The sequence below is a fragment of the Hoplias malabaricus genome, unplaced genomic scaffold (assembly GCF_029633855.1).
Source record: "Hoplias malabaricus isolate fHopMal1 unplaced genomic scaffold, fHopMal1.hap1 scaffold_118, whole genome shotgun sequence".
Taxonomy (NCBI): domain Eukaryota; kingdom Metazoa; phylum Chordata; class Actinopteri; order Characiformes; family Erythrinidae; genus Hoplias; species Hoplias malabaricus.
This window is the reverse complement of record NW_027101110.1, coordinates 75213-101085: the sequence shown is the minus strand read 5'-3', so window position 1 is coordinate 101085 and position 25873 is coordinate 75213. Positions and strand designations below refer to the sequence as shown.

General features: G+C 50.7%; 2 non-coding genes across 2 annotated transcripts; both read right to left on the bottom strand.

Annotated features, from left to right (window-relative positions):
• Window positions 1–7676: 7676 nt before the first annotated feature.
• On the bottom strand, window positions 7677–7748 carry trnae-cuc (transfer RNA glutamic acid (anticodon CUC)). The gene has a single exon. It is a non-coding gene; the product is annotated as a tRNA-Glu (tRNA).
• A 1947-nt stretch (window positions 7749–9695) lies between these two features.
• Window positions 9696–9767, bottom strand: trnae-cuc (transfer RNA glutamic acid (anticodon CUC)). Its single transcript has one exon. It is a non-coding gene; the product is annotated as a tRNA-Glu (tRNA).
• Between the last annotated feature and the right edge of the window lie 16106 nt (window positions 9768–25873).

Genomic DNA, 25873 nt, shown 5'->3' with positions numbered 1-25873 from the left:
TGCTGAAGGCAGTGACGGATCATTTACACTGTTCCATTCAAATTTCTCAAACTTTATCTTGCCTCCCTAAAAGACTTGCAGACTTGAAAGCATAAAGCCACGCTGGTGTGGGTGTGTGGAGGTGGTGAATGAGGCAGCAACGTGTCGTTTAGAAGTTTGGCAAAAAAGGAAGTAGCAGAAGGAGGACGCTTTACATTCCTTTAACCTACACAGCATGTGGGTGGGGGGCTTCCAGAGTCTTGTAGTGGACTTGGTGTGCAAGAAAGCACACGCTTCCCTGAGCGGGAATCGAACCCGGGCCGTGGCGGTGAGAGCACCGAATCCTAGCCACTAGACCACCAGGGACACCGTTTTCAGCCACGTCTGAAAGGAAGGAGATAGGATTAAGTTCAGGGGCTAGGGCTAGGCTTTTGCCAGATGTACTCGTTCTACAATCATAGGAGAGCATCCGAGTCTGTCCTAAATGCACTTGTCAGTTTTCAGTCCAACTCTTTAGGCTAGCGCCTTTGATAGCTCAGTTGGTAGAGCGGAGGACTGTAGTTGTTAATAAGGCAATCCTTAGGTCGCGGGTTCAAATCCGGCTCGAAGAAGACTTTTCTTTTCCCTCGCGCCACTGCCGGATATCATGGCCAGGTGCCTGCCTGCAGATGCGCTGGCATGCCAGAGTGCAATCTGCTGAAGGCAGTGACGGATCATTTACACTGTTCCATTCAAATTTCTCAAACATTATCTTGCCTCCCTAAAAGACTTGCAGACTTGAAAGCATAAAGCCACGCTGGTGTGGGTGTGTGGAGGTGGTGAATGAGGCAGCAACGTGTCGTTTAGAAGTTTGGCAAAAAAGGAAGTAGCAGAAGGAGGACGCTTTACATTCCTTTAACCTACACAGCATGTGGGTGGGGGGCTTCCAGAGTCTTGTAGTGGACTTGGTGTGCAAGAAAGCACACGCTTCCCTGAGCGGGAATCGAACCCAGGCCGTGGCGGTGAGAGCGCCGAATCCTAGCCACTAGACCACCAGGGACACCGTTTTCAGCCACGTCTGAAAGGAAGGAGATAGGATTAAGTTCAGGGGCTAGGGCTAGGCTTTTGCCAGATGTACTCGTTCTACAATCATAGGAGAGCATCCGAGTCTGTCCTAAATGCACTTGTCAGTTTTCAGTCCAACTCTTTAGGCTAGCACCTTTGATAGCTCAGTTGGTAGAGCGGAGGACTGTAGTTGTTAATAAGGCAATCCTTAGGTCGCGGGTTCTAATCCGGCTCGAAGAAGACTTTTCTTTTCCCTCGCGCCACTGCCGGATATCATGGCCAGGTGCCTGCCTGCAGATGCGCTGGCATGCCAGAGTGCAATATGCTGAAGGCAGTGACGGATCATTTACACTGTTCCATTCAAATTTCTCAAACATTATCTTGCCTCCCTAAAAGACTTGCAGACTTGAAAGCATAAAGCCACGCTGGTGTGGGTGTGTGGAGGTGGTGAATGAGGCAGCAACGTGTCGTTTAGAAGTTTGGCAAAAAAGGAAGTAGCAGAAGGAGGACGCTTTACATTCCTTTAACCTACACAGCATGTGGGTGGGGGGCTTCCAGAGTCTTGTAGTGGACTTGGTGTGCAAGAAAGCACACGCTTCCCTGAGCGGGAATCAAACCCGGGCCGCGGCGGTGAGAGCGCCGAATCCTAGCCACCAGACCACCAGGGACACCGTTTTCAGCCACGTCTGAAAGGAAGGAGATAGGATTAAGTTCAGGGGCTAGGGCTAGGCTTTTGCCAGATGTACTCGTTCTACAATCATAGGAGAGCATCCGAGTCTGTCCTAAATGCACTTGTCAGTTTTCAGTCCAACTCTTTAGGCTAGCACCTTTGATAGCTCAGTTGGTAGAGCGGAGGACTGTAGTTGTTAATAAGGCAATCCTTAGGTCGCGGGTTCTAATCCGGCTCGAAGAAGACTTTTCTTTTCCCTCGCGCCACTGCCGGATATCATGGCCAGGTGCCTGCCTGCAGATGCGCTGGCATGCCAGAGTGCAATATGCTGAAGGCAGTGACGGATCATTTACACTGTTCCATTCAAATTTCTCAAACATTATCTTGCCTCCCTAAAAGACTTGCAGACTTGAAAGCATAAAGCCACGCTGGTGTGGGTGTGTGGAGGTGGTGAATGAGGCAGCAACGTGTCGTTTAGAAGTTTGGCAAAAAAGGAAGTAGCAGAAGGAGGACGCTTTACATTCCTTTAACCTACACAGCATGTGGGTGGGGGGCTTCCAGAGTCTTGTAGTGGACTTGGTGTGCAAGAAAGCACACGCTTCCCTGAGCGGGAATCGAACCCGGGCCGCGGCGGTGAGAGCGCCGAATCCTAGCCACCAGACCACCAGGGACACTGTTTTCAGCCACGTCTGAAAGGAAGGAGATAGGATTAAGTTCAGGGGCTAGGGCTAGGCTTTTGCCAGATGTACTCGTTCTACAATCATAGGAGAGCATCCGAGTCTGTCCTAAATGCACTTGTCAGTTTTCAGTCCAACTCTTTAGGCTAGTGCCTTTGATAGCTCAGTTGGTAGAGCGGAGGACTGTAGTTGTTAATAAGGCAATCCTTAGGTCGCGGGTTCAAATCCGGCTCGAAGAAGACTTTTCTTTTCCCTCGCGCCACTGCCGGATATCATGGCCAGGTGCCTGCCTGCAGATGCGCTGGCATGCCAGAGTGCAATCTGCTGAAGGCAGTGACGGATCATTTACACTGTTCCATTCAAATTTCTCAAACTTTATCTTGCCTCCCTAAAAGACTTGCAGACTTGAAAGCATAAAGCCACGCTGGTGTGGGTGTGTGGAGGTGGTGAATGAGGCAGCAACGTGTCGTTTAGAAGTTTGGCAAAAAAGGAAGTAGCAGAAGGAGGACGCTTTACATTCCTTTAACCTACACAGCATGTGGGTGGGGGGCTTCCAGAGTCTTGTAGTGGACTTGGTGTGCAAGAAAGGACACGCTTCCCTGAGCGGGAATCGAACCCGGGCCGTGGCGGTGAGAGCGCCGAATCCTAGCCACTAGACCACCAGGGACACCGTTTTCAGCCACGTCTGAAAGGAAGGAGATAGGATTAAGTTCAGGGGCTAGGGCTAGGCTTTTGCCAGATGTACTCGTTCTACAATCATAGGAGAGCATCCGAGTCTGTCCTAAATGCACTTGTCAGTTTTCAGTCCAACTCTTTAGGCTAGCGCCTTTGATAGCTCAGTTGGTAGAGCGGAGGACTGTAGTTGTTAATAAGGCAATCCTTAGGTCGCGGGTTCAAATCCGGCTCGAAGAAGACTTTTCTTTTCCCTCGCGCCACTGCCGGATATCATGGCCAGGTGCCTGCCTGCAGATGCGCTGGCATGCCAGAGTGCAATCTGCTGAAGGCAGTGACGGATCATTTACACTGTTCCATTCAAATTTCTCAAACATTATCTTGCCTCCCTAAAAGACTTGCAGACTTGAAAGCATAAAGCCACGCTGGTGTGGGTGTGTGGAGGTGGTGAATGAGGCAGCAACGTGTCGTTTAGAAGTTTGGCAAAAAAGGAAGTAGCAGAAGGAGGACGCTTTACATTCCTTTAACCTACACAGCATGTGGGTGGGGGGCTTCCAGAGTCTTGTAGTGGACTTGGTGTGCAAGAAAGCACACGCTTCCCTGAGCGGGAATCGAACCCAGGCCGTGGCGGTGAGAGCGCCGAATCCTAGCCACTAGACCACCAGGGACACCGTTTTCAGCCACGTCTGAAAGGAAGGAGATAGGATTAAGTTCAGGGGCTAGGGCTAGGCTTTTGCCAGATGTACTCGTTCTACAATCATAGGAGAGCATCCGAGTCTGTCCTAAATGCACTTGTCAGTTTTCAGTCCAACTCTTTAGGCTAGCACCTTTGATAGCTCAGTTGGTAGAGCGGAGGACTGTAGTTGTTAATAAGGCAATCCTTAGGTCGCGGGTTCTAATCCGGCTCGAAGAAGACTTTTCTTTTCCCTCGCGCCACTGCCGGATATCATGGCCAGGTGCCTGCCTGCAGATGCGCTGGCATGCCAGAGTGCAATATGCTGAAGGCAGTGACGGATCATTTACACTGTTCCATTCAAATTTCTCAAACATTATCTTGCCTCCCTAAAAGACTTGCAGACTTGAAAGCATAAAGCCACGCTGGTGTGGGTGTGTGGAGGTGGTGAATGAGGCAGCAACGTGTCGTTTAGAAGTTTGGCAAAAAAGGAAGTAGCAGAAGGAGGACGCTTTACATTCCTTTAACCTACACAGCATGTGGGTGGGGGGCTTCCAGAGTCTTGTAGTGGACTTGGTGTGCAAGAAAGCACACGCTTCCCTGAGCGGGAATCAAACCCGGGCCGCGGCGGTGAGAGCGCCGAATCCTAGCCACCAGACCACCAGGGACACCGTTTTCAGCCACGTCTGAAAGGAAGGAGATAGGATTAAGTTCAGGGGCTAGGGCTAGGCTTTTGCCAGATGTACTCGTTCTACAATCATAGGAGAGCATCCGAGTCTGTCCTAAATGCACTTGTCAGTTTTCAGTCCAACTCTTTAGGCTAGCACCTTTGATAGCTCAGTTGGTAGAGCGGAGGACTGTAGTTGTTAATAAGGCAATCCTTAGGTCGCGGGTTCTAATCCGGCTCGAAGAAGACTTTTCTTTTCCCTCGCGCCACTGCCGGATATCATGGCCAGGTGCCTGCCTGCAGATGCGCTGGCATGCCAGAGTGCAATATGCTGAAGGCAGTGACGGATCATTTACACTGTTCCATTCAAATTTCTCAAACATTATCTTGCCTCCCTAAAAGACTTGCAGACTTGAAAGCATAAAGCCACGCTGGTGTGGGTGTGTGGAGGTGGTGAATGAGGCAGCAACGTGTCGTTTAGAAGTTTGGCAAAAAAGGAAGTAGCAGAAGGAGGACGCTTTACATTCCTTTAACCTACACAGCATGTGGGTGGGGGGCTTCCAGAGTCTTGTAGTGGACTTGGTGTGCAAGAAAGCACACGCTTCCCTGAGCGGGAATCGAACCCGGGCCGCGGCGGTGAGAGCGCCGAATCCTAGCCACCAGACCACCAGGGACACTGTTTTCAGCCACGTCTGAAAGGAAGGAGATAGGATTAAGTTCAGGGGCTAGGGCTAGGCTTTTGCCAGATGTACTCGTTCTACAATCATAGGAGAGCATCCGAGTCTGTCCTAAATGCACTTGTCAGTTTTCAGTCCAACTCTTTAGGCTAGTGCCTTTGATAGCTCAGTTGGTAGAGCGGAGGACTGTAGTTGTTAATAAGGCAATCCTTAGGTCGCGGGTTCAAATCCGGCTCGAAGAAGACTTTTCTTTTCCCTCGCGCCACTGCCGGATATCATGGCCAGGTGCCTGCCTGCAGATGCGCTGGCATGCCAGAGTGCAATCTGCTGAAGGCAGTGACGGATCATTTACACTGTTCCATTCAAATTTCTCAAACTTTATCTTGCCTCCCTAAAAGACTTGCAGACTTGAAAGCATAAAGCCACGCTGGTGTGGGTGTGTGGAGGTGGTGAATGAGGCAGCAACGTGTCGTTTAGAAGTTTGGCAAAAAAGGAAGTAGCAGAAGGAGGACGCTTTACATTCCTTTAACCTACACAGCATGTGGGTGGGGGGCTTCCAGAGTCTTGTAGTGGACTTGGTGTGCAAGAAAGGACACGCTTCCCTGAGCGGGAATCGAACCCGGGCCGTGGCGGTGAGAGCGCCGAATCCTAGCCACTAGACCACCAGGGACACCGTTTTCAGCCACGTCTGAAAGGAAGGAGATAGGATTAAGTTCAGGGGCTAGGGCTAGGCTTTTGCCAGATGTACTCGTTCTACAATCATAGGAGAGCATCCGAGTCTGTCCTAAATGCACTTGTCAGTTTTCAGTCCAACTCTTTAGGCTAGCGCCTTTGATAGCTCAGTTGGTAGAGCGGAGGACTGTAGTTGTTAATAAGGCAATCCTTAGGTCGCGGGTTCAAATCCGGCTCGAAGAAGACTTTTCTTTTCCCTCGCGCCACTGCCGGATATCATGGCCAGGTGCCTGCCTGCAGATGCGCTGGCATGCCAGAGTGCAATCTGCTGAAGGCAGTGACGGATCATTTACACTGTTCCATTCAAATTTCTCAAACATTATCTTGCCTCCCTAAAAGACTTGCAGACTTGAAAGCATAAAGCCACGCTGGTGTGGGTGTGTGGAGGTGGTGAATGAGGCAGCAACGTGTCGTTTAGAAGTTTGGCAAAAAAGGAAGTAGCAGAAGGAGGACGCTTTACATTCCTTTAACCTACACAGCATGTGGGTGGGGGGCTTCCAGAGTCTTGTAGTGGACTTGGTGTGCAAGAAAGCACACGCTTCCCTGAGCGGGAATCGAACCCGGGCGGCGGCGGTGAGAGCGCCGAATCCTAGCCACTAGACCACCAGGGACACCGTTTTCAGCCACGTCTGAAAGGAAGGAGATAGGATTAAGTTCAGGGGCTAGGGCTAGGCTTTTGCCAGATGTACTCGTTCTACAATCATAGGAGAGCATCCGAGTCTGTCCTAAATGCACTTGTCAGTTTTCAGTCCAACTCTGTTGGCTAGCACCTTTGATAGCTCAGTTGGTAGAGCAGAGGACTGTAGTTGTTAATAAGGCGATCCTTAGGTCGCGGGTTCAAATCCGGCTCGAAGAAGACTTTTCTTTTCCCTCGCGCCACTGCGGGATATCATGGCCAGGTGCCTGCCTGCAGATGCGCTGGCATGCCAGAGTGCAATATGCTGAAGGCAGTGACGGATAATTTACACTGTTCCATTCAAATTTCTCAAACTTTATCTTGCCTCCCTAAAAGACTTGCAGACTTGAAAGCATAAAGCCACGCTGGTGTGGGTGTGTGGAGGTGGTGAATGAGGCAGCAACGTGTCGTTTAGAAGTTTGGCAAAAAAGGAAGTAGCAGAAGGAGGACGCTTTACATTCCTTTAACCTACACAGCATGTGGGTGGGGGGCTTCCAGAGTCTTGTAGTGGACTTGGTGTGCAAGAAAGCACACGCTTCCCTGAGCGGGAATCGAACCCGGGCGGCGGCGGTGAGAGCGCCGAATCCTAGCCACTAGACCACCAGGGACACCGTTTTCAGCCACGTCTGAAAGGAAGGAGATAGGATTAAGTTCAGGGGCTAGGGCTAGGCTTTTGCCAGATGTACTCGTTCTACAATCATAGGAGAGCATCCGAGTCTGTCCTAAATGCACTTGTCAGTTTTCAGTCCAACTCTGTTGGCTAGCACCTTTGATAGCTCAGTTGGTAGAGCAGAGGACTGTAGTTGTTAATAAGGCGATCCTTAGGTCGCGGGTTCAAATCCGGCTCGAAGAAGACTTTTCTTTTCCCTCGCGCCACTGCGGGATATCATGGCCAGGTGCCTGCCTGCAGATGCGCTGGCATGCCAGAGTGCAATATGCTGAAGGCAGTGACGGATAATTTACACTGTTCCATTCAAATTTCTCAAACTTTATCTTGCCTCCCTAAAAGACTTGCAGACTTGAAAGCATAAAGCCACGCTGGTGTGGGTGTGTGGAGGTGGTGAATGAGGCAGCAACGTGTCGTTTAGAAGTTTGGCAAAAAAGGAAGTAGCAGAAGGAGGACGCTTTACATTCCTTTAACCTACACAGCATGTGGGTGGGGGGCTTCCAGAGTCTTGTAGTGGACTTGGTGTGCAAGAAAGCACACGCTTCCCTGACCGGGAATCGAACCCGGGCCGCGGCGGTGAGAGCGCCGAATCCTAGCCACTAGACCACCAGGGACACCGTTTTCAGCCACGTCTGAAAGGAAGGAGATAGGATTAAGTTCAGGGGCTAGGGCTAGGCTTTTGCCAGATGTACTCGTTCTACAATCATAGGAGAGCATCCGAGTCTGTCCTAAATGCACTTGTCAGTTTTCAGTCCAACTCTGTTGGCTAGCACCTTTGATAGCTCAGTTGGTAGAGCAGAGGACTGTAGTTGTTAATAAGGCGATCCTTAGGTCGCGGGTTCAAATCCGGCTCGAAGAAGACTTTTCTTTTCCCTCGCGCCACTGCGGGATATCATGGCCAGGTGCCTGCCTGCAGATGCGCTGGCATGCCAGAGTGCAATATGCTGAAGGCAGTGACGGATAATTTACACTGTTCCATTCAAATTTCTCAAACTTTATCTTGCCTCCCTAAAAGACTTGCAGACTTGAAAGCATAAAGCCACGCTGGTGTGGGTGTGTGGAGGTAGTGAATGAGGCAGCAACGTGTCGTTTAGAAGTTTGGCAAAAAAGGAAGTAGCAGAATGAGGACGCTTTACATTCCTTTAACCTACACAGCATGTGGGTGGGGGGCTTCCAGAGTCTTGTAGTGGACTTGGTGTGCAAGAAAGCACACGCTTCCCTGACCGGGAATCGAACCCGGGCCGTGGCGGTGAGAGCGCCGAATCCTAGCCACTAGACCACCAGGGACACTGTTTTCAGCCACGTCTGAAAGGAAGGAGATAGGATTAAGTTCAGGGGCTAGGGCTAGGCTTTTGCCAGATGTACTCGTTCTACAATCATAGAAGAGCATCCGAGTCTGTCCTAAATGCACTTGTCAGTTTTCAGTCCAACTCTTTAGGCTAGCACCTTTGATAGCTCAGTTGGTAGAGCAGAGCACTGTTGTTGTTAATAAGGCGATCCTTAGGTCGCGGGTTCAAATCCGGCTCGAAGAAGACTTTTCTTTTCCCTCGCGCCACTGCGGGATATCATGGCCAGGTGCCTGCCTGCAGATGCGCTGGCATGCCAGAGTGCAATATGCTGAAGGCAGTGACGGATAATTTACACTGTTCCATTCAAATTTCTCAAACTTTATCTTGCCTCCCTAAAAGACTTGCAGACTTGAAAGCATAAAGCCACGCTGGTGTGGGTGTGTGGAGGTGGTGAATGAGGCAGCAACGTGTCGTTTAGAAGTTTGGCAAAAAAGGAAGTAGCAGAAGGAGGACGCTTTACATTCCTTTAACCTACACAGCATGTGGGTGGGGGGCTTCCAGAGTCTTGTAGTGGACTTGGTGTGCAAGAAAGCACACGCTTCCCTGAGCGGGAATCGAACCCGGGCCGTGGCGGTGAGAGCGCCGAATCCTAGCCACTAGACCACCAGGGACACCATTTTCAGCCACGTCTGAAAGGAAGGAGATAGGATTAAGTTCAGGGGCTAGGGCTAGGCTTTTGCCAGATGTACTCGTTCTACAATCATAGGAGAGCATCCGAGTCTGTCCTAAATGCACTTGTCAGTTTTCAGTCCAACTCTGTTGGCTAGCACCTTTGATAGCTCAGTTGGTAGAGCAGAGGACTGTAGTTGTTAATAAGGCGATCCTTAGGTCGCGGGTTCAAATCCGGCTCGAAGAAGACTTTTCTTTTCCCTCGCGCCACTGCGGGATATCATGGCCAGGTGCCTGCCTGCAGATGCGCTGGCATGCCAGAGTGCAATATGCTGAAGGCAGTGACGGATAATTTACACTGTTCCATTCAAATTTCTCAAACTTTATCTTGCCTCCCTAAAAGACTTGCAGACTTGAAAGCATAAAGCCACGCTGGTGTGGGTGTGTGGAGGTAGTGAATGAGGCAGCAACGTGTCGTTTAGAAGTTTGGCAAAAAAGGAAGTAGCAGAATGAGGACGCTTTACATTCCTTTAACCTACACAGCATGTGGGTGGGGGGCTTCCAGAGTCTTGTAGTGGACTTGGTGTGCAAGAAAGCACACGCTTCCCTGACCGGGAATCGAACCCGGGCCGCGGCGGTGAGAGCGCCGAATCCTAGCCACTAGACCACCAGGGACACCGTTTTCAGCCACGTCTGAAAGGAAGGAGATAGGATTAAGTTCAGGGGCTAGGGCTAGGCTTTTGCCAGATGTACTCGTTCTACAATCATAGGAGAGCATCCGAGTCTGTCCTAAATGCACTTGTCAGTTTTCAGTCCAACTCTTTAGGCTAGCACCTTTGATAGCTCAGTTGGTAGAGTGGAGGACTGTAGTTGTTAATAAGGCAATCCTTAGGTCGCGGGTTCAAATCCGGCTCGAAAAAGACTTTTCTTTTCCCTCGCGCCACTGCCGGATATCATGGCCAGGTGCCTGCCTGCAGATGCGCTGGCATGCCAGAGTGCAATATGCTGAAGGCAGTGACGGATAATTTACACTGTTCCATTCAAATTTCTCAAACTTTATCTTGCCTCCCTAAAAGACTTGCAGACTTGAAAGCATAAAGCCATGCTGGTGTGGGTGTGTGGAGGTGGTGAATGAGGCAGCAACGTGTCGTTTAGAAGTTTGGCAAAAAAGGAAGTAGCAGAAGGAGGACGCTTTACATTCCTTTAACCTACACAGCATGTGGGTGGGGGGCTTCCAGAGTCTTGTAGTGGACTTGGTGTGCAAGAAAGCACACGCTTCCCTGACCAAAATCGAACCCAGGCCGCGGCGGAGAGGGCGCCGAAACCTAGCCACTAGACCACCAGGGACACCGTTTTCAGCCACGTCTGAAAGGAAGGAGATAGGATTAAGATCAGGGGCTAGGGCTAGGCTTTTGCCAGATGTACTCGTTCTACAATCATAGGAGAGCATCCGAGTCTGTCCTAAATGCACTTGTCAGTTTTCAGTCCAACTCTTTAGGCTAGCACCTTTGATAGCTCAGTTGGTAGAGCAGAGCACTGTTGTTGTTAATAAGGCGATCCTTAGGTCGCGGGTTCAAATCCGGCTCGAAGAAGACTTTTCTTTTCCCTCGCGCCACTGCGGGATATCATGGCCAGGTGCCTGCCTGCAGATGCGCTGGCATGCCAGAGTGCAATATGCTGAAGGCAGTGACGGATAATTTACACTGTTCCATTCAAATTTCTCAAACTTTATCTTGCCTCCCTAAAAGACTTGCAGACTTGAAAGCATAAAGCCACGCTGGTGTGGGTGTGTGGAGGTGGTGAATGAGGCAGCAACGTGTCGTTTAGAAGTTTGGCAAAAAAGGAAGTAGCAGAAGGAGGACGCTTTACATTCCTTTAACCTACACAGCATGTGGGTGGGGGGCTTCCAGAGTCTTGTAGTGGACTTGGTGTGCAAGAAAGCAGACGCTTCCCTGAGCGGGAATCGAACCCAGGCCGTGGCGGTGAGAGCGCCGAATCCTAGCCACTAGACCACCAGGGACACCGTTTTCAGCCATGTCTGAAAGGAAGGAGATAGGATTAAGTTCAGGGGCTAGGGCTAGGCTTTTGCCAGATGTACTCGTTCTACAATCATAGGAGAGCATCCGAGTCTGTCCTAAATGCACTTGTCAGTTTTCAGTCCAACTCTTTAGGCTAGCACCTTTGATAGCTCAGTTGGTAGAGTGGAGGACTGTAGTTGTTAATAAGGCAATCCTTAGGTCGCGGGTTCAAATCTGGCTCGAAGAAGACTTTTCTTTTCCCTCGCGCCACTGCCGGATATCATGGCCAGGTGCCTGCCTGCAGATGCGCTGGCATGCCAGAGTGCAATATGCTGAAGGCAGTGACGGATAATTTACACTGTTCCATTCAAATTTCTCAAACTTTATCTTGCCTCCCTAAAAGACTTGCAGACTTGAAAGCATAAAGCCATGCTGGTGTGGGTGTGTGGAGGTGGTGAATGAGGCAGCAACGTGTCGTTTAGAAGTTTGGCAAAAAAGGAAGTAGCAGAAGGAGGACGCTTTACATTCCTTTAACCTACACAGCATGTGGGTGGGGGGCTTCCAGAGTCTTGTAGTGGACTTGGTGTGCAAGAAAGCACACGCTTCCCTGACCAAAATCGAACCCAGGCCGCGGCGGAGAGGGCGCCGAAACCTAGCCACTAGACCACCAGGGACACCGTTTTCAGCCACGTCTGAAAGGAAGGAGATAGGATTAAGATCAGGGGCTAGGGCTAGGCTTTTGCCAGATGTACTCGTTCTACAATCATAGGAGAGCATCCGAGTCTGTCCTAAATGCACTTGTCAGTTTTCAGTCCAACTCTTTAGGCTAGCACCTTTGATAGCTCAGTTGGTAGAGCAGAGCACTGTTGTTGTTAATAAGGCGATCCTTAGGTCGCGGGTTCAAATCCGGCTCGAAGAAGACTTTTCTTTTCCCTCGCGCCACTGCGGGATATCATGGCCAGGTGCCTGCCTGCAGATGCGCTGGCATGCCAGAGTGCAATATGCTGAAGGCAGTGACGGATAATTTACACTGTTCCATTCAAATTTCTCAAACTTTATCTTGCCTCCCTAAAAGACTTGCAGACTTGAAAGCATAAAGCCACGCTGGTGTGGGTGTGTGGAGGTGGTGAATGAGGCAGCAACGTGTCGTTTAGAAGTTTGGCAAAAAAGGAAGTAGCAGAAGGAGGACGCTTTACATTCCTTTAACCTACACAGCATGTGGGTGGGGGGCTTCCAGAGTCTTGTAGTGGACTTGGTGTGCAAGAAAGCACACGCTTCCCTGAGCGGGAATCGAACCCGGGCCGCGGCGGTTAGAGCGCCGAATCCTAGCCACCAGACCACCAGGGACACCGTTTTCAGCCACGTCTGAAAGGAAGGAGATAGGATTAAGTTCAGGGGCTAGGGCTAGGCTTTTGCCAGATGTACTCGTTCTACAATCATAGGAGAGCATCCGAGTCTGTCCTAAATGCACTTGTCAGTTTTCAGTCCAACTCTTTAGGCTAGCGCCTTTGATAGCTCAGTTGGTAGAGCGGAGGACTGTAGTTGTTAATAAGGCAATCCTTAGGTCGCGGGTTCAAATCCGGCTCGAAGAAGACTTTTCTTTTCCCTCGCGCCACTGCCGGATATCATGGCCAGGTGCCTGCCTGCAGATGCGCTGGCATGCCAGAGTGCAATCTGCTGAAGGCAGTGACGGATCATTTACACTGTTCCATTCAAATTTCTCAAACTTTATCTTGCCTCCCTAAAAGACTTGCAGACTTGAAAGCATAAAGCCACGCTGGTGTGGGTGTGTGGAGGTGGTGAATGAGGCAGCAACGTGTCGTTTAGAAGTTTGGCAAAAAAGGAAGTAGCAGAAGGAGGACGCTTTACATTCCTTTAACCTACACAGCATGTGGGTGGGGGGCTTCCAGAGTCTTGTAGTGGACTTGGTGTGCAAGAAAGGACACGCTTCCCTGAGCGGGAATCGAACCCGGGCCGTGGCGGTGAGAGCGCCGAATCCTAGCCACTAGACCACCAGGGACACCGTTTTCAGCCACGTCTGAAAGGAAGGAGATAGGATTAAGTTCAGGGGCTAGGGCTAGGCTTTTGCCAGATGTACTCGTTCTACAATCATAGGAGAGCATCCGAGTCTGTCCTAAATGCACTTGTCAGTTTTCAGTCCAACTCTTTAGGCTAGCGCCTTTGATAGCTCAGTTGGTAGAGCGGAGGACTGTAGTTGTTAATAAGGCAATCCTTAGGTCGCGGGTTCAAATCCGGCTCGAAGAAGACTTTTCTTTTCCCTCGCGCCACTGCCGGATATCATGGCCAGGTGCCTGCCTGCAGATGCGCTGGCATGCCAGAGTGCAATCTGCTGAAGGCAGTGACGGATCATTTACACTGTTCCATTCAAATTTCTCAAACATTATCTTGCCTCCCTAAAAGACTTGCAGACTTGAAAGCATAAAGCCACGCTGGTGTGGGTGTGTGGAGGTGGTGAATGAGGCAGCAACGTGTCGTTTAGAAGTTTGGCAAAAAAGGAAGTAGCAGAAGGAGGACGCTTTACATTCCTTTAACCTACACAGCATGTGGGTGGGGGGCTTCCAGAGTCTTGTAGTGGACTTGGTGTGCAAGAAAGCACACGCTTCCCTGAGCGGGAATCGAACCCAGGCTGCGGCGGTGAGAGCGCCGAATCCTAGCCACTAGACCACCAGGGACACCATTTTCAGCCACGTCTGAAAGGAAGGAGATAGGATTAAGTTCAGGGGCTAGGGCTAGGCTTTTGCCAGATGTACTCGTTCTACAATCATAGGAGAGCATCCGAGTCTGTCCTAAATGCACTTGTCAGTTTTCAGTCCAACTCTTTAGGCTAGCGCCTTTGATAGCTCAGTTGGTAGAGCGGAGGACTGTAGTTGTTAATAAGGCAATCCTTAGGTCGCGGGTTCAAATCCGGCTCGAAGAAGACTTTTCTTTTCCCTCGCGCCACTGCCGGATATCATGGCCAGGTGCCTGCCTGCAGATGCGCTGGCATGCCAGAGTGCAATCTGCTGAAGGCAGTGACGGATCATTTACACTGTTCCATTCAAATTTCTCAAACTTTATCTTGCCTCCCTAAAAGACTTGCAGACTTGAAAGCATAAAGCCACGCTGGTGTGGGTGTGTGGAGGTGGTGAATGAGGCAGCAACGTGTCGTTTAGAAGTTTGGCAAAAAAGGAAGTAGCAGAAGGAGGACGCTTTACATTCCTTTAACCTACACAGCATGTGGGTGGGGGGCTTCCAGAGTCTTGTAGTGGACTTGGTGTGCAAGAAAGGACACGCTTCCCTGAGCGGGAATCGAACCCGGGCCGTGGCGGTGAGAGCGCCGAATCCTAGCCACTAGACCACCAGGGACACCGTTTTCAGCCACGTCTGAAAGGAAGGAGATAGGATTAAGTTCAGGGGCTAGGGCTAGGCTTTTGCCAGATGTACTCGTTCTACAATCATAGGAGAGCATCCGAGTCTGTCCTAAATGCACTTGTCAGTTTTCAGTCCAACTCTTTAGGCTAGCGCCTTTGATAGCTCAGTTGGTAGAGCGGAGGACTGTAGTTGTTAATAAGGCAATCCTTAGGTCGCGGGTTCAAATCCGGCTCGAAGAAGACTTTTCTTTTCCCTCGCGCCACTGCCGGATATCATGGCCAGGTGCCTGCCTGCAGATGCGCTGGCATGCCAGAGTGCAATCTGCTGAAGGCAGTGACGGATCATTTACACTGTTCCATTCAAATTTCTCAAACATTATCTTGCCTCCCTAAAAGACTTGCAGACTTGAAAGCATAAAGCCACGCTGGTGTGGGTGTGTGGAGGTGGTGAATGAGGCAGCAACGTGTCGTTTAGAAGTTTGGCAAAAAAGGAAGTAGCAGAAGGAGGACGCTTTACATTCCTTTAACCTACACAGCATGTGGGTGGGGGGCTTCCAGAGTCTTGTAGTGGACTTGGTGTGCAAGAAAGCACACGCTTCCCTGAGCGGGAATCGAACCCAGGCTGCAGCGGTGAGAGCGCCGAATCCTAGCCACTAGACCACCAGGGACACCATTTTCAGCCACGTCTGAAAGGAAGGAGATAGGATTAAGTTCAGGGGCTAGGGCTAGGCTTTTGCCAGATGTACTCGTTCTACAATCATAGGAGAGCATCCGAGTCTGTCCTAAATGCACTTGTCAGTTTTCAGTCCAACTCTTTAGGCTAGCACCTTTGATAGCTCAGTTGGTAGAGCGGAGGACTGTAGTTGTTAATAAGGCAATCCTTAGGTCGCGGGTTCTAATCCGGCTCGAAGAAGACTTTTCTTTTCCCTCGCGCCACTGCCGGATATCATGGCCAGGTGCCTGCCTGCAGATGCGCTGGCATGCCAGAGTGCAATATGCTGAAGGCAGTGACGGATCATTTACACTGTTCCATTCAAATTTCTCAAACATTATCTTGCCTCCCTAAAAGACTTGCAGACTTGAAAGCATAAAGCCACGCTGGTGTGGGTGTGTGGAGGTGGTGAATGAGGCAGCAACGTGTCGTTTAGAAGTTTGGCAAAAAAGGAAGTAGCAGAAGGAGGACGCTTTACATTCCTTTAACCTACACAGCATGTGGGTGGGGGGCTTCCAGAGTCTTGTAGTGGACTTGGTGTGCAAGAAAGCACACGCTTCCCTGAGCGGGAATCGAACCCGGGCCGCTGCGGTGAGAGCGCCGAATCCTAGCCACCAGACCACCAGGGACACCGTTTTCAGCCACGTCTGAAAGGAAGGAGATAGGATTAAGTTCAGGGGCTAGGGCTAGGCTTTTGCCAGATGTACTCGTTCTACAATCATAGGAGAGCATCCGAGTCTGTCCTAAATGCACTTGTCAGTTTTCAGTCCAACTCTTTAGGCTAGCGCCTTTGATAGCTCAGTTGGTAGAGCGGAGGACTGTAGTTGTTAATAAGGCAATCCTTAGGTCGCGGGTTCAAATCCGGCTCGAAGAAGACTTTTCTTTTCCCTCGCGCCACTGCCGGATATCATGGCCAGGTGCCTGCCTGCAGATGCGCTGGCATGCCAGAGTGCAATCTGCTGAAGGCAGTGACGGATCATTTACACTGTTCCATTCAAATTTCTCAAACTTTATCTTGCCTCCCTAAAAGACTTGCAGACTTGAAAGCATAAAGCCACGCTGGTGTGGGTGTGTGGAGGTGGTGAATGAGGCAGCAACGTGTCGTTTAGAAGTTTGGCAAAAAAGGAAGTAGCAGAAGGAGGACGCTTTACATTCCTTTAACCTACACAGCATGTGGGTGGGGGGCTTCCAGAGTCTTGTAGTGGACTTGGTGTGCAAGAAAGCACACGCTTCCCTGAGCGGGAATCGAACCCGGGCCGCGGCGGTGAGAGCGCCGAATCCTAGCCACCAGACCACCAGGGACACCGTTTTCAGCCACGTCTGAAAGGAAGGAGATAGGATTAAGTTCAGGGGCTAGGGCTAGGCTTTTGCCAGATGTACTCGTTCTACAATCATAGGAGAGCATCCGAGTCTGTCCTAAATGCACTTGTCAGTTTTCAGTCCAACTCTTTAGGCTAGCGCCTTTGATAGCTCAGTTGGTAGAGCGGAGGACTGTAGTTGTTAATAAGGCAATCCTTAGGTCGCGGGTTCAAATCCGGCTCGAAGAAGACTTTTCTTTTCCCTCGCGCCACTGCCGGATATCATGGCCAGGTGCCTGCCTGCAGATGCGCTGGCATGCCAGAGTGCAATCTGCTGAAGGCAGTGACGGATCATTTACACTGTTCCATTCAAATTTCTCAAACATTATCTTGCCTCCCTAAAAGACTTGCAGACTTGAAAGCATAAAGCCACGCTGGTGTGGGTGTGTGGAGGTGGTGAATGAGGCAGCAACGTGTCGTTTAGAAGTTTGGCAAAAAAGGAAGTAGCAGAAGGAGGACGCTTTACATTCCTTTAACCTACACAGCATGTGGGTGGGGGGCTTCCAGAGTCTTGTAGTGGACTTGGTGTGCAAGAAAGCACACGCTTCCCTGAGCGGGAATCGAACTCGGGCCGCGGCGGTGAGAGCGCCGAATCCTAGCCACTAGACCACCAGGGACACCGTTTTCAGCCACGTCTGAAAGGAAGGAGATAGGATTAAGTTCAGGGGCTAGGGCTAGGCTTTTGCCAGATGTACTCGTTCTACAATCATAGGAGAGCATCCGAGTCTGTCCTAAATGCACTTGTCAGTTTTCAGTCCAACTCTTTAGGCTAGCACCTTTGATAGCTCAGTTGGTAGAGCGGAGGACTGTAGTTGTTAATAAGGCAATCCTTAGGTTGCGGGTTCAAATCCGGCTCGAAGAAGACTTTTCTTTTCCCTCGCGCCACTGCCGGATATCATGGCCAGGTGCCTGCCTGCAGATGCGCTGGCATGCCAGAGTGCAATATGCTGAAGGCAGTGACGGATCATTTACACTGTTCCATTCAAATTTCTCAAACTTTATCTTGCCTCCCTAAAAGACTTGCAGACTTGAAAGCATAAAGCCACGCTGGTGTGGGTGTGTGGAGGTGGTGAATGAGGCAGCAACGTGTCGTTTAGAAGTTTGGCAAAAAAGGAAGTAGCAGAAGGAGGACGCTTTACATTCCTTTAACCTACACAGCATGTGGGTGGGGGGCTTCCAGAGTCTTGTAGTGGACTTGGTGTGCAAGAAAGCACACGCTTCCCTGAGCGGGAATCGAACCCAGGCCGCGGCTGAGAGAGCGCGGAATCCTAGCCACTAGACCAGCAGGGACACCGTTTTCAGCCACGTCTGAAAGGAAGGAGATAGGATTAAGTTCAGGGGCTAGGGCTAGGCTTTTGCCAGATGTACTCGTTCTACAATCATAGGAGAGCATCCGAGTCTGTCCTAAATGCACTTGTCAGTTTTCAGTCCAACTCCTTAGGCTAGCACCTTTGATAGCTCAGTTGGTAGAGCAGAGCACTGTCGTTGTTAATAAGGCGATCCTTAGGTCGCGGGTTCAAATCCGGCTCGAAGAGGACTTTTCTTTTCCCTCGCGCCACTGCGGGATATCATGGCCAGGTGCCTGCCTGCAGATGCGCTGGCATGCCAGAGTGCAATCTGCTGAAGGCAGTGACGGATCATTTACACTGTTCCATTCAAATTTCTCAAACTTTATCTTGCCTCCCTAAAAGACTTGCAGACTTGAAAGCATAAAGCCACGCTGGTGTGGGTGTGTGGAGGTGGTGAATGAGGCAGCAACGTGTCGTTTAGAAGTTTGGCAAAAAAGGAAGTAGCAGAAGGAGGACGCTTTACATTCCTTTAACCTACACAGCATGTGGGTGGGGGGCTTCCAGAGTCTTGTAGTGGACTTGGTGTGCAAGAAAGCACACGCTTCCCTGAGCGGGAATCGAACCCGGGCCGCGGCGGTGAGAGCGCCGAATCCTAGCCACCAGACCACCAGGGACACCGTTTTCAGCCACGTCTGAAAGGAAGGAGATAGGATTAAGTTCAGGGGCTAGGGCTAGGCTTTTGCCAGATGTACTCGTTCTACAGTCATAGGAGAGCATCCGAGTCTGTCCTAAATGCACTTGTCAGTTTTCAGTCCAACTCTTTAGGCTAGCGCCTTTGATAGCTCAGTTGGTAGAGCGGAGGACTGTAGTTGTTAATAAGGCAATCCTTAGGTCGCGGGTTCAAATCCGGCTCGAAGAAGACTTTTCTTTTCCCTCGCGCCACTGCCGGATATCATGGCCAGGTGCCTGCCTGCAGATGCGCTGGCATGCCAGAGTGCAATCTGCTGAAGGCAGTGACGGATCATTTACACTGTTCCATTCAAATTTCTCAAACATTATCTTGCCTCCCTAAAAGACTTGCAGACTTGAAAGCATAAAGCCACGCTGGTGTGGGTGTGTGGAGGTGGTGAATGAGGCAGCAACGTGTCGTTTAGAAGTTTGGCAAAAAAGGAAGTAGCAGAAGGAGGACGCTTTACATTCCTTTAACCTACACAGCATGTGGGTGGGGGGCTTCCAGAGTCTTGTAGTGGACTTGGTGTGCAAGAAAGCACACGCTTCCCTGAGCGGGAATCGAACCCGGGCCGCGGCGGTGAGAGCGCCGAATCCTAGCCACCAGACCACCAGGGACACCGTTTTCAGCCACGTCTGAAAGGAAGGAGATAGGATTAAGTTCAGGGGCTAGGGCTAGGCTTTTGCCAGATGTACTCGTTCTACAGTCATAGGAGAGCATCCGAGTCTGTCCTAAATGCACTTGTCAGTTTTCAGTCCAACTCTTTAGGCTAGCGCCTTTGATAGCTCAGTTGGTAGAGCGGAGGACTGTAGTTGTTAATAAGGCAATCCTTAGGTCGCGGGTTCAAATCCGGCTCGAAGAAGACTTTTCTTTTCCCTCGCGCCACTGCCGGATATCATGGCCAGGTGCCTGCCTGCAGATGCGCTGGCATGCCAGAGTGCAATCTGCTGAAGGCAGTGACGGATCATTTACACTGTTCCATTCAAATTTCTCAAACATTATCTTGCCTCCCTAAAAGACTTGCAGACTTGAAAGCATAAAGCCACGCTGGTGTGGGTGTGTGGAGGTGGTGAATGAGGCAGCAACGTGTCGTTTAGAAGTTTGGCAAAAAAGGAAGTAGCAGAAGGAGGACGCTTTACATTCCTTTAACCTACACAGCATGTGGGTGGGGGGCTTCCAGAGTCTTGTAGTGGACTTGGTGTGCAAGAAAGCACACGCTTCCCTGAGCGGGAATCGAACCCGGGCCGCGGCTGTGAGAGCGCCGAATCCTAGCCACCAGACCACCAGGGACACCGTTTTCAGCCACGTCTGAAAGGAAGGAGATAGGATTAAGTTCAGGGGCTAGGGCTAGGCTTTTGCCAGATGTACTCGTTCTACAATCATAGGAGAGCATCCGAGTCTGTCCTAAATGCACTTGTCAGTTTTCAGTCCAACTCTTTAGGCTAGCGCCTTTGATAGCTCAGTTGGTAGAGCGGAGGACTGTAGTTGTTAATAAGGCAATCCTTAGGTCGCGGGTTCAAATCCGGCTCGAAGAAGACTTTTCTTTTCCCTCGCGCCACTGCCGGATATCATGGCCAGGTGCCTGCCTGCAGATGCGCTGGCATGCCAGAGTGCAATCTGCTGAAGGCAGTGACGGATCATTTACACTGTTCCATTCAAATTTCTCAAACATTATCTTGCCTCCCTAAAAGACTTGCAGACTTGAAAGCATAAAGCCACGCTGGTGTGGGTGTGTGGAGGTGGTGAATGAGGCAGCAACGTGTCGTTTAGAAGTTTGGCAAAAAAGGAAGTAGCAGAAGGAGGACGCTTTACATTCCTTTAACCTACACAGCATGTGGGTGGGGGGCTTCCAGAGTCTTGTAGTGGACTTGGTGTGCAAGAAAGCACACGCTTCCCTGAGCGGGAATCGAACCCGGGCCGCGGCAGTGAGAGCGCCGAATCCTAGCCACCAGACCACCAGGGACACCGTTTTCAGCCACGTCTGAAAGGAAGGAGATAGGATTAAGTTCAGGGGCTAGGGCTAGGCTTTTGCCAGATGTACTCGTTCTACAATCATAGGAGAGCATCCGAGTCTGTCCTAAATGCACTTGTCAGTTTTCAGTCCAACTCTTTAGGCTAGCGCCTTTGATAGCTCAGTTGGTAGAGCGGAGGACTGTAGTTGTTAATAAGGCAATCCTTAGGTCGCGGGTTCAAATCCGGCTCGAAGAAGACTTTTCTTTTCCCTCGCGCCACTGCCGGATATCATGGCCAGGTGCCTGCCTGCAGATGCGCTGGCATGCCAGAGTGCAATCTGCTGAAGGCAGTGACGGATCATTTACACTGTTCCATTCAAATTTCTCAAACATTATCTTGCCTCCCTAAAAGACTTGCAGACTTGAAAGCATAAAGCCACGCTGGTGTGGGTGTGTGGAGGTGGTGAATGAGGCAGCAACGTGTCGTTTAGAAGTTTGGCAAAAAAGGAAGTAGCAGAAGGAGGACGCTTTACATTCCTTTAACCTACACAGCATGTGGGTGGGGGGCTTCCAGAGTCTTGTAGTGGACTTGGTGTGCAAGAAAGCACACGCTTCCCTGAGCGGGAATCGAACCCGGGCCGCGGCGGTGAGAGCGCCGAATCCTAGCCACTAGACCACCAGGGACACCGTTTTCAGCCACGTCTGAAAGGAAGGAGATAGGATTAAGTTCAGGGGCTAGGGCTAGGCTTTTGCCAGATGTACTCGTTCTACAATCATAGGAGAGCATCCGAGTCTGTCCTAAATGCACTTGTCAGTTTTCAGTCCAACTCTTTAGGCTAGCACCTTTGATAGCTCAGTTGGTAGAGCGGAGGACTGTAGTTGTTAATAAGGCAATCTTTAGGTCGCGGGTTCAAATCCGGCTCGAAGAAGACTTTTCTTTTCCCTCGCGCCACTGCCGGATATCATGGCCAGGTGCCTGCCTGCAGATGCGCTGGCATGCCAGAGTGCAATATGCTGAAGGCAGTGACGGATCATTTACACTGTTCCATTCAAATTTCTCAAACTTTATCTTGCCTCCCTAAAAGACTTGCAGACTTGAAAGCATAAAGCCACGCTGGTGTGGGTGTGTGGAGGTGGTGAATGAGGCAGCAACGTGTCGTTTAGAAGTTTGGCAAAAAAGGAAGTAGCAGAAGGAGGACGCTTTACATTCCTTTAACCTACACAGCATGTGGGTGGGGGGCTTCCAGAGTCTTGTAGTGGACTTGGTGTGCAAGAAAGCACACGCTTCCCTGAGCAGGAATCGAACCCGGGCCGCGGCGGTGAGAGCGCCGAATCCTAGCCACTAGACCACCAGGGACACCGTTTTCAGCCACGTCTGAAAGGAAGGAGATAGGATTAAGTTCAGGGGCTAGGGCTAGGCTTTTGCCAGATGTACTCGTTCTACAATCATAGGAGAGCATCCGAGTCTGTCCTAAATGCACTTGTCAGTTTTCAGTCCAACTCTTTAGGCTAGCGCCTTTGATAGCTCAGTTGGTAGAGCGGAGGACTGTAGTTGTTAATAAGGCAATCCTTAGGTCGCGGGTTCAAATCCGGCTCGAAGAAGACTTTTCTTTTCCCTCGCGCCACTGCCGGATATCATGGCCAGGTGCCTGCCTGCAGATGCGCTGGCATGCCAGAGTGCAATATGCTGAAGGCAGTGACGGATCATTTACACTGTTCCATTCAAATTTCTCAAACTTTATCTTGCCTCCCTAAAAGACTTGCAGACTTGAAAGCATAAAGCCACGCTGGTGTGGGTGTGTGGAGGTGGTGAATGAGGCAGCAACGTGTCGTTTAGAAGTTTGGCAAAAAAGGAAGTAGCAGAAGGAGGACGCTTTACATTCCTTTAACCTACACAGCATGTGGGTGGGGGGCTTCCAGAGTCTTGTAGTGGACTTGGTGTGCAAGAAAGCACACGCTTCCCTGAGCGGGAATCGAACCCGGGCCGCGGCGGTGAGAGCGCCGAATCCTAGCCACCAGACCACCAGGGACACCGTTTTCAGCCACGTCTGAAAGGAAGGAGATAGGATTAAGTTCAGGGGCTAGGGCTAGGCTTTTGCCAGATGTACTCGTTCTACAGTCATAGGAGAGCATCCGAGTCTGTCCTAAATGCACTTGTCAGTTTTCAGTCCAACTCTTTAGGCTAGCGCCTTTGATAGCTCAGTTGGTAGAGCGGAGGACTGTAGTTGTTAATAAGGCAATCCTTAGGTCGCGGGTTCAAATCCGGCTCGAAGAAGACTTTTCTTTTCCCTCGCGCCACTGCCGGATATCATGGCCAGGTGCCTGCCTGCAGATGCGCTGGCATGCCAGAGTGCAATCTGCTGAAGGCAGTGACGGATCATTTACACTGTTCCATTCAAATTTCTCAAACATTATCTTGCCTCCCTAAAAGACTTGCAGACTTGAAAGCATAAAGCCACGCTGGTGTGGGTGTGTGGAGGTGGTGAATGAGGCAGCAACGTGTCGTTTAGAAGTTTGGCAAAAAAGGAAGTAGCAGAAGGAGGACGCTTTACATTCCTTTAACCTACACAGCATGTGGGTGGGGGGCTTCCAGAGTCTTGTAGTGGACTTGGTGTGCAAGAAAGCACACGCTTCCCTGAGCGGGAATCGAACCCGGGCCGCGGCGGTGAGAGCGCCGAATCCTAGCCACCAGACCACCAGGGACACCGTTTTCAGCCACGTCTGAAAGGAAGGAGATAGGATTAAGTTCAGGGGCTAGGGCTAGGCTTTTGCCAGATGTACTCGTTCTACAATCATAGGAGAGCATCCGAGTCTGTCCTAAATGCACTTGTCAGTTTTCAGTCCAACTCTTTAGGCTAGCGCCTTTGATAGCTCAGTTGGTAGAGCGGAGGACTGTAGTTGTTAATAAGGCAATCCTTAGGTCGCGGGTTCAAATCCGGCTCGAAGAAGACTTTTCTTTTCCCTCGCGCCACTGCCGGATATCATGGCCAGGTGCCTGCCTGCAGATGCGCTGGCATGCCAGAGTGCAATCTGCTGAAGGCAGTGACGGATCATTTACACTGTTCCATTCAAATTTCTCAAACATTATCTTGCCTCCCTAAAAGACTTGCAGACTTGAAAGCATAAAGCCACGCTGGTGTGGATGTGTGGAGGTGGTGAATGAGGCAGCAACGTGTCGTTTAGAAGTTTGGCAAAAAAGGAAGTAGCAGAAGGAGGACGCTTTACATTCCTTTAACCTACACAGCATGTGGGTGGGGGGCTTCCAGAGTCTTGTAGTGGACTTGGTGTGCAAGAAAGCACACGCTTCCCTGAGCGGGAATCGAACCCGGGCCGCGGCGGTGAGAGCGCCGAATCCTAGCCACCAGACCACCAGGGACACCGTTTTCAGCCACGTCTGAAAGGAAGGAGATAGGATTAAGTTCAGGGGCTAGGGCTAGGCTTTTGCCAGATGTACTCGTTCTACAATCATAGGAGAGCATCCGAGTCTGTCCTAAATGCACTTGTCAGTTTTCAGTCCAACTCTTTAGGCTAGCGCCTTTGATAGCTCAGTTGGTAGAGCGGAGGACTGTAGTTGTTAATAAGGCAATCCTTAGGTCGCGGGTTCAAATCCGGCTCGAAGAAGACTTTTCTTTTCCCTCGCGCCACTGCCGGATATCATGGCCAGGTGCCTGCCTGCAGATGCGCTGGCATGCCAGAGTGCAATCTGCTGAAGGCAGTGACGGATCATTTACACTGTTCCATTCAAATTTCTCAAACATTATCTTGCCTCCCTAAAAGACTTGCAGACTTGAAAGCATAAAGCCACGCTGGTGTGGGTGTGTGGAGGTGGTGAATGAGGCAGCAACGTGTCGTTTAGAAGTTTGGCAAAAAAGGAAGTAGCAGAAGGAGGACGCTTTACATTCCTTTAACCTACACAGCATGTGGGTGGGGGGCTTCCAGAGTCTTGTAGTGGACTTGGTGTGCAAGAAAGCAGACGCTTCCCTGAGCGGGAATCGAACCCGGGCCGCGGCGGTGAGAGCGCCGAATCCTAGCCACTAGACCACCAGGGACACCGTTTTCAGCCACGTCTGAAAGGAAGGAGATAGGATTAAGTTCAGGGGCTAGGGCTAGGCTTTTGCCAGATGTACTCGTTCTACAATCATAGGAGAGCATCCGAGTCTGTCCTAAATGCACTTGTCAGTTTTCAGTCCAACTCTTTAGGCTAGCGCCTTTGATAGCTCAGTTGGTAGAGCGGAGGACTGTAGTTGTTAATAAGGCAATCCTTAGGTCGCGGGTTCAAATCCGGCTCGAAGAAGACTTTTCTTTTCCCTCGCGCCACTGCCGGATATCATGGCCAGGTGCCTGCCTGCAGATGCGCTGGCATGCCAGAGTGCAATCTGCTGAAGGCAGTGACGGATCATTTACACTGTTCCATTCAAATTTCTCAAACATTATCTTGCCTCCCTAAAAGACTTGCAGACTTGAAAGCATAAAGCCACGCTGGTGTGGGTGTGTGGAGGTGGTGAATGAGGCAGCAACGTGTCGTTTAGAAGTTTGGCAAAAAAGGAAGTAGCAGAAGGAGGACGCTTTACATTCCTTTAACCTACACAGCATGTGGGTGGGGGGCTTCCAGAGTCTTGTAGTGGACTTGGTGTGCAAGAAAGCACACGCTTCCCTGAGCGGGAATCGAACCCGGGCCGCGGCGGTGAGAGCGCCGAATCCTAGCCACCAGACCACCAGGGACACCGTTTTCAGCCACGTCTGAAAGGAAGGAGATAGGATTAAGTTCAGGGGCTAGGGCTAGGCTTTTGCCAGATGTACTCGTTCTACAGTCATAGGAGAGCATCCGAGTCTGTCCTAAATGCACTTGTCAGTTTTCAGTCCAACTCTTTAGGCTAGCGCCTTTGATAGCTCAGTTGGTAGAGCGGAGGACTGTAGTTGTTAATAAGGCAATCCTTAGGTCGCGGGTTCAAATCCGGCTCGAAGAAGACTTTTCTTTTCCCTCGCGCCACTGCCGGATATCATGGCCAGGTGCCTGCCTGCAGATGCGCTGGCATGCCAGAGTGCAATCTGCTGAAGGCAGTGACGGATCATTTACACTGTTCCATTCAAATTTCTCAAACATTATCTTGCCTCCCTAAAAGACTTGCAGACTTGAAAGCATAAAGCCACGCTGGTGTGGGTGTGTGGAGGTGGTGAATGAGGCAGCAACGTGTCGTTTAGAAGTTTGGCAAAAAAGGAAGTAGCAGAAGGAGGACGCTTTACATTCCTTTAACCTACACAGCATGTGGGTGGGGGGCTTCCAGAGTCTTGTAGTGGACTTGGTGTGCAAGAAAGCACACGCTTCCCTGAGCGGGAATCGAACCCGGGCC